We start from the raw sequence: 7,072 nt of genomic DNA, 5'->3' as shown, positions 1-7,072 counted from the left end.
TGCTATTTTCATTCAGCATAGTTCCTAGGAAAGTTTCGGTTTGCACATTTATCATGAGTCAAACTTGTATTTTCACCGTTAATTTTTTCCATATAGAAAACTAAAATTTTCACGAAAAAGAATAGTGTTTTCATCAAAAAAATTCCGAGGAAATTTGAGATTTCACATCTATTTTGTGTGGAAATTGTATTTTCAATTTTTCACCATAAATTTTCCATAGAGAAAATTAAAATCTTTACAAGCAATTACTGTGATGCTTGGGTTGGTTTCTTATCGTCAAAATTTTGTAGGTTTTCGGAGGAGTCAATAAAAAAAAGGAGTTCTTTTAGCGAATTAAAAGGAAAACAGACGGGTCAACGGAAAATTTTTAGGAATTTTCTTTTAGGAATTATATCACAAATATATTTGGTAGAAACAATGAATTTAATTTCCTTATTTAGGTATAAGGTTATTTTTGTAATCATATCCTAATATTAATAATTACGGTTTCTTCGTATACGAAGTCTTAATGATAGGTTTTGGATGCAAGAAAAAACAAAATTGGGCTAGAAAAAAGTTTCCATTTTTAAATGAATATCTTGTTTTAGCCAACGCTTCTTTTACTCATCTGACCCACCAAATTTATACCGCTACCGAGCTAACTAAAGTGTAAAAGTATTTTTGTTCTTCACCAATGTTCTGAATGTAAGAGAGTACGTGTTTCAGGATACAACCCATAAAACTAACTTGAAAGTGAATTGTCATGTACTTTTGTCTCTTCATAATGACTGTGCTTTGTGTGGTGGAGGAGAGGAGTCACAGAATCATCTTTTTCTTCACTGTAAGATTGCATACAAGATTTGGTGCAACTTAACACCAACAACAGGTTGGTCTTGGGTTTTGCCGGGATCAATGAGAGCCTTGGCAGATACCTGGCACACTCAGCACTTCTCTCAATCAGGCAACTACATCTGGAATTTAATCCCAGCAGCTATCGTTTACACAATCTGGAAAGAAAGAAATTGTAGAAGGTTTGAACCTACACACCTCTTCAAAACTGATAATGATCTCATTTTGGAAGTCAAGACTTTAGTTCTAACTTGGGTTGAGGCTGCAGGTCATAGGGTTCATCAAAACTGCTCCTACACGGTTCTGTCTAATTGGGAGGCATTGTTTTTGTAATTTCTCTTTGTTTGTAACGTAGCTTGGTTTTTTCTTTTCTTCTTCTGCCCCTGGTTTTTTCTTTTTCTTTTCTTCTTTTCCTCTTCTTTTAATAAATCCTCACTTTCAATAAAAAAAAAATACTTTTGTCAATTTGAGCTCTATGTTGGGGAAGACTTTCATTCTGATGCAGATGCTTTGTGCGGAGGCTTGTGGTGGTAGTCCGTTTCCGGCGCTAAGCCAAAATCCCATGTACTGTGATGTTGAGAAGATGCTTCATCGCTGCATTTTCCTTCAAGAGCTTCCCTCGCCATTGTGTTTGTTTATTGATATCTTCCGTCTCGTGCATAAAAATAAATAAAAAATGATAATAAAAATAAAACTTCTGCCTTTATTGTGCGGTACGTATATCGAAAATCCTTAATGAATATATTCATTTCTGGACATGATAAGGTTTAAAGTCACTTCATTCTGGTTTCGTTGTTTGTATTGTGCGTTCATCTCCGAACAGGTATTTTTCCCTTGATAACTTTTAATTTTTCAAACATTTTCTTTCATTTTTATTTTATCATGCTTCGTTCAGTAAGGATCTATCTTGCCTCTACATGACATTCGTTAGACAGTCTTTTCATATTTCTTCATTTCACGTGGGATTAGGTGGCGTGTTCCCTATGTTTCTAGCTAGGGGCATTCTATTAAGCACCTTTATACCAATCTTTCACCGTTCCTTCTCTTATAATCGACCATATCTTCTCAAGAAAAGTTATCACAACCAATTTTTCACGATAAATTTATAAGCGCTTTACGTAAAATAAATAATAAGTCGTTCTTTCTATAACCGAGGTGATCATAAACTAATGTCATATTTGCTAATGGTAGTGTCTACGTATTTTTTTCCCTATGGTTTGTTGCTAAGGTAGATTTCTAATTCCTAGTTCTTTTCATCAACTGCCTAGTTTATGGCGAACTTACTGACGATTTTATCGTTTATGTGGCTTCGTCATTTTCTTTTCTCAGCCTGGTTTTGCGGTTTTTGTTGCATGTCTACCATCGCTTCGGTTAAGGTCTTGTTACATACTACATGTTCTTTCAAAAACCTGGTTATTTCGTTTAACTTGTTTAATACCGTATCCATCTTAATCTCTGTCTTTTACTTTTTTACAGGCTTTCGCCATTTTTATATTTCCCCGAAGGAGTTTTGAGTCTGTCTTTCTATTTCGTTTTGTTCCCTTTATGGTACTTGGTTTCTTTTGTGAAAAGACGAGGGTAACCAAATAAACCACAATGTTTTATTTATCAACCTATAAGTCCTCTACCGAATATGATCGTCTATGGACAAAGTCGAGACAATACGACAATTCGGTCCACACTTCGTGTAATCGTCTATGGATACGAGATCGAGAGAATACAACAACAAGATCACTTGTGTGATTGACTATGGATACAAGATCGATATGATATGACAACAAAGTGTGTACTTGATAATAGGTTCGAAAATAACCGAAATTCTATAGGATCATTATCAAGTATTACGAAGTTAACGTACTTGTGTATTTTACTTAATTATAATAACAATTATAATGCGAAAAACAAAGTAAAAGACACAACAAGATTTTGTTAACGAGGAAACCGCAAATGCTGAAAAACCCCGGGACCTAGTCCAGTTTTAAATACTCTCAAAATTAAGCCGCTATACAAAATGAAATACCAACTTCGTATAGTTGAGACCAAGCAGACTACCCCTATCTACTTAGTTACCCCAGTATCCCTGCGCCTTCGACTTCTAGAGTCACGCACGTGAATAACAAGTCCTTTGGATCGTATTCCAAATAGCAAATGAAGAATCTATTTGGTAACCACTATAATCAATCTTGCTAGAAGATATGTGATTCGTTGACAAAGACTTTTATGTTTGATCTAATAAACTCCTTTGTCTGGTTAGATAAATCTATCCAATAACTACCAAAATAGTCAAGTTTAGATTTGCACTCAATAGATATAGATCTTAAAGAGAAACTGTAGAGAATGCCCATCTCACACAACTAATCAATCAGATCTATCCAAGATAAACTGATTCTAGTTGGATCACAGTCGATCAAGGTTTGTGCACTAAATACACAAGATACGAAAACTAATAAGAATTCTTCTTCGTCTTCAAATATATTCTACTGCCTTCAAATACCTGCACAACAACATTGAATCATCTTGTGATCAATCACACACAGAACGAAGTCTGTTAACAATGGATTATCACAAGATGTCTTTAGATCTAACAACAGTTCTAAAGATCCCGTCGATACTTTGATCTAGTCTGAGTGAATCTTATATCAGAAGAGAAGATTCTCAAGAATAAACAAACTAGGTCCAATCAAAATTTCAACATCTGTTAGTCAATCAAATCAAATTGAAAACTAATAACACTGCAATTATCTAGTTTCCCACCAACGGTACTTGTAGAGCTTCTTGATCCCACAAAAGTATTTAAACGATCGGTCATAAGAGATTTCTCCTAATTATGATGCTTTCCTCTCTGAATATAAGACTCCACCAGAAACAACAAGAAATGAAGTTTTCCTGGCTTTTAGGATAGTTTGCTAGAAATGCAAACTTAGGAGTTTCTAGACCAAGGATGTTTGGACACCAAGGAATTTCCAAAACCGAAAATATACTTAAGATATGCAATGAATGCCCAAATTTGGTTTTTCTAATTCCAATAAAGGTTTGTCCAATATTTCTGAAATCTCTCATAGAAATTCTCCAATTAGTAGATGCACATTACTAATTTTTTATCTCTATAGCTATGCATTGATTGCTGGTAATTAAAGCATATAAAACCAAAAACCTTAACTAAAAGATTCTTAATTTATTTCGGTTACAGTATCACCTTGAGTACCAAGGAATATCTTTGAACAATAAATAATAAGAGTTAATGCTCATGTTCAAAGTATGTTGACATCTTTACATTGCAAATCCTTATTCCGAATCTACACGGATTTGCATCTTGAAATCGGTTCTACCACACTTCCAAACAAGTTTAGAATTGGTTCTACCAGAATTCCAAGACTACTATGTGATTGGTCATACCAAGTCACAATGGTAAGTTATGATTGGTCCTACCAAGTTACATACATGGGTTCGGATTGGTTATACCAATCATTAGGATCGGTTCTACCTATACATGGTACCTACTTGTGATCGGTCATACCAATCACTAAGATCGGTCATACCAATTACAAGGATCAGTCACACAACCACTTATGATCACGCCAATTACAAGGATCGATCATACTATCTCATGGTGATTACTTAGGATCGGTTACACCAATTACCAGAATCGGTCATACCAAATCATAAGTCTAGGTATTGTGATCGGTTATACCAAGATACATAATCTGAATTAAGATCGGTTCTACCAACTCACACATATTTTTCATCCAAAGAATATGCAATGAATATCTGGACCAATATACCTATTGATTTCCCCTTCTCTTCATGAAACAAGCTCACAAACGTACTTCCTTTAAACAAATGTAAAACATTGTTTCCTAGGATGAAATCTTCACCGTTAACCCATACACATAATCATAAAACTATATACAAGATTATGTTGATGTCATATCTACAAATATCAAAAGATAGGCGTTATACTTCGTAGTCTAATTCCTTAATACTATGACCATACTATTATGATCATATATCATCACTAGAATATTATATACAATATGTACAGTAAATACAGTTCGCATGTAATTTTTTCAATATAGCACGACTTGAAAGATACGTTAGGAACTGAAACAAGTTCAAGTCAATATTATTAACCTCAAGTGGAAGGATGATGTCGTCGTTGTAGTCGTTACTTCTTTTCATTCTTCAGATCTTCGGATTAATAGTTGTATATCTCTACGTTCCTAGACTTTCCAGTCTAACCTAAACGAAGTTGACTCTAATAATTAATCAAGCGACTTTAGATGAATTTTGATAGTAAAATATGACAACCAATCTCGGATTAAGATTTGGCTTTCATTTTCTTCAAGTCGTATCATTCCCTATATCTGACGTATCCTTCGCTAGTTACGTATAGCGTCACTACTATCATTTGGGTTATTCCTCTCAATGATGTGTTATTTTATGTCATTGAACACTTTCGAGGTGCTTCACCGAATAGACCTTGACGGCAACGTTTGAGGTTTCTAATATCTGATCGTAGCTATTAACGATCAAGATCAATCACTGTAACTACTTTTTTTGAGGTACTTTGATCATTTCAGATGTTGGGTTGTATCTATTGATTAGGTAGCCCCTACATTGTATCTCAAGATGACTTTTTATGAAAAAGTGGTATGTGTACAGAAATAGTGAAGACTGACACTGATTGTCTCCGGTATGAGGACTATGTGTGCTCACTTTTGATTTTTCAACGTTATTCCAAGGTAATATTCAGACCGGATATGCTTTACAGACGTACCCACGTATTTTCAGAATATTCATATTATTTTCAAACTCGAGATACATGTATTTTAAAAATCACGTTTTCTTGCATATGATGAATAGTAACAAAAAAAAGAATCGGTAGTTTTTTGTTTAAAATCTTAATTAACTTATTTACAAGGGTTTTAACTGTGATATTAAGATGAGTTTCTATGTATGTGTTCCTCAAATAGAGAACTGACAAAATAACTTCTATTGCCTTACCTAAATACAACTCATATCAAAGGAGTTTAAGCTACTTAAAACAATTCAAGTGGAGCTCTAAAAATAAATATAAGTGTTACAAAGTTAATAAAGCATCAAATAAAAATAAAGAACAATAAAGAGAAGTTAAATGAAAACATGACTAACTAGATTTTTCCCGATTTCATAAGATTTGGTCGACAAATCCCCTTAGTCGGCACCAAATGTAACTGCTTAAAATCTAACCACTACACCAAAGTAGAGATAAAATCATTACCAGGATAAAAACATAAGTAAAGAGATACCAGAGATAGAAAACTTGTAGTACTTTCTTCAAGTTGGGGTCCTTGAGGAAATCAAGGTGGGATCTTGGTGAAGCCAAGATGGGATCCTTAGCTTTGAGGATAAAATTACATATGAAAAAGCGGGGGTCTATCACACCCAATATTTCGTTTAGGAAATCTGTATGGACTAACTCCAATATAATTCCAAGAGAATCAACTAGACAATCAGACTCAATCAAGGAAAATATATCCAAGAGTTATATATCAATTGCTCAAACCAAACTGCAATTGAACAGATAGAAATCTGTGAGCCAGATCAATTTGAGAAACAACTTGGATGGTACCAAAGACCAATATCCAAGCGTCAATCAATTCCAATCAACAACCAAAGGTTCAATACACCAATTGATTGAACTACGCACAACCTGTGATATTTCAATCAATTATATTGAAAACATAATGCGGAAAAGAAATAACACAGACACCAGAAGTTTTGTTAACGAGGAAACCGCAAATACAGAAAAACCCCGGGACCTAGTCCAGATTTGAAAACCACACCGTATTAACCGCTACATACTTTATCCTACTACAAGTTAACTTCGGACTAGAATGTAGTTGAGCCCTAACCAATCTCACACTGATTAAGGTACAGTCGCGTTCCTTACGCCTCTGAATCCCAGCAGGACTCTACGCACTTGATTATCTTATCTGATCTCACCCACAACTAAGAGTTGCTACGACCCAAAGTCAAAGACTTGATAAATAAATTTGTCTCACACAAAAAAGTCTATTGAATAGATAAATATGTCTCCCACAGAAATACTTATAAGTTTTTGTTTTGTCTTTTGAAAACTCAAGGTGAACAGGAACCAATTGATACATCGAACTTATATTTCCGAAGAACAGCCTAGTAATATCAATCACCTCACAATAATTTTAATCGTATGGTAGCGAAACAATATATCGTGGAATCACAA

At 34.3% G+C, this 7,072-nt stretch overlaps 1 long non-coding RNA gene across 1 annotated transcript; it reads left to right on the top strand.

Annotated features, from left to right (window-relative positions):
• The first annotated feature begins 1,002 nt into the window (after nt 1-1,002).
• LOC113303102 lies at nt 1,003-2,435 on the top strand. The gene is made up of 3 exons (XR_003337304.1): nt 1,003-1,651; nt 2,158-2,204; nt 2,305-2,435. It is a non-coding gene; the product is annotated as an uncharacterized LOC113303102 (long non-coding RNA).
• The last annotated feature ends 4,637 nt before the right edge of the window (nt 2,436-7,072 follow it).

Source organism: Papaver somniferum, chromosome 8 (assembly GCF_003573695.1).
Source record: "Papaver somniferum cultivar HN1 chromosome 8, ASM357369v1, whole genome shotgun sequence".
Classification (NCBI taxonomy): domain Eukaryota; kingdom Viridiplantae; phylum Streptophyta; class Magnoliopsida; order Ranunculales; family Papaveraceae; genus Papaver; species Papaver somniferum.
This window is presented reverse-complemented; position numbering and strand designations above follow the sequence as displayed.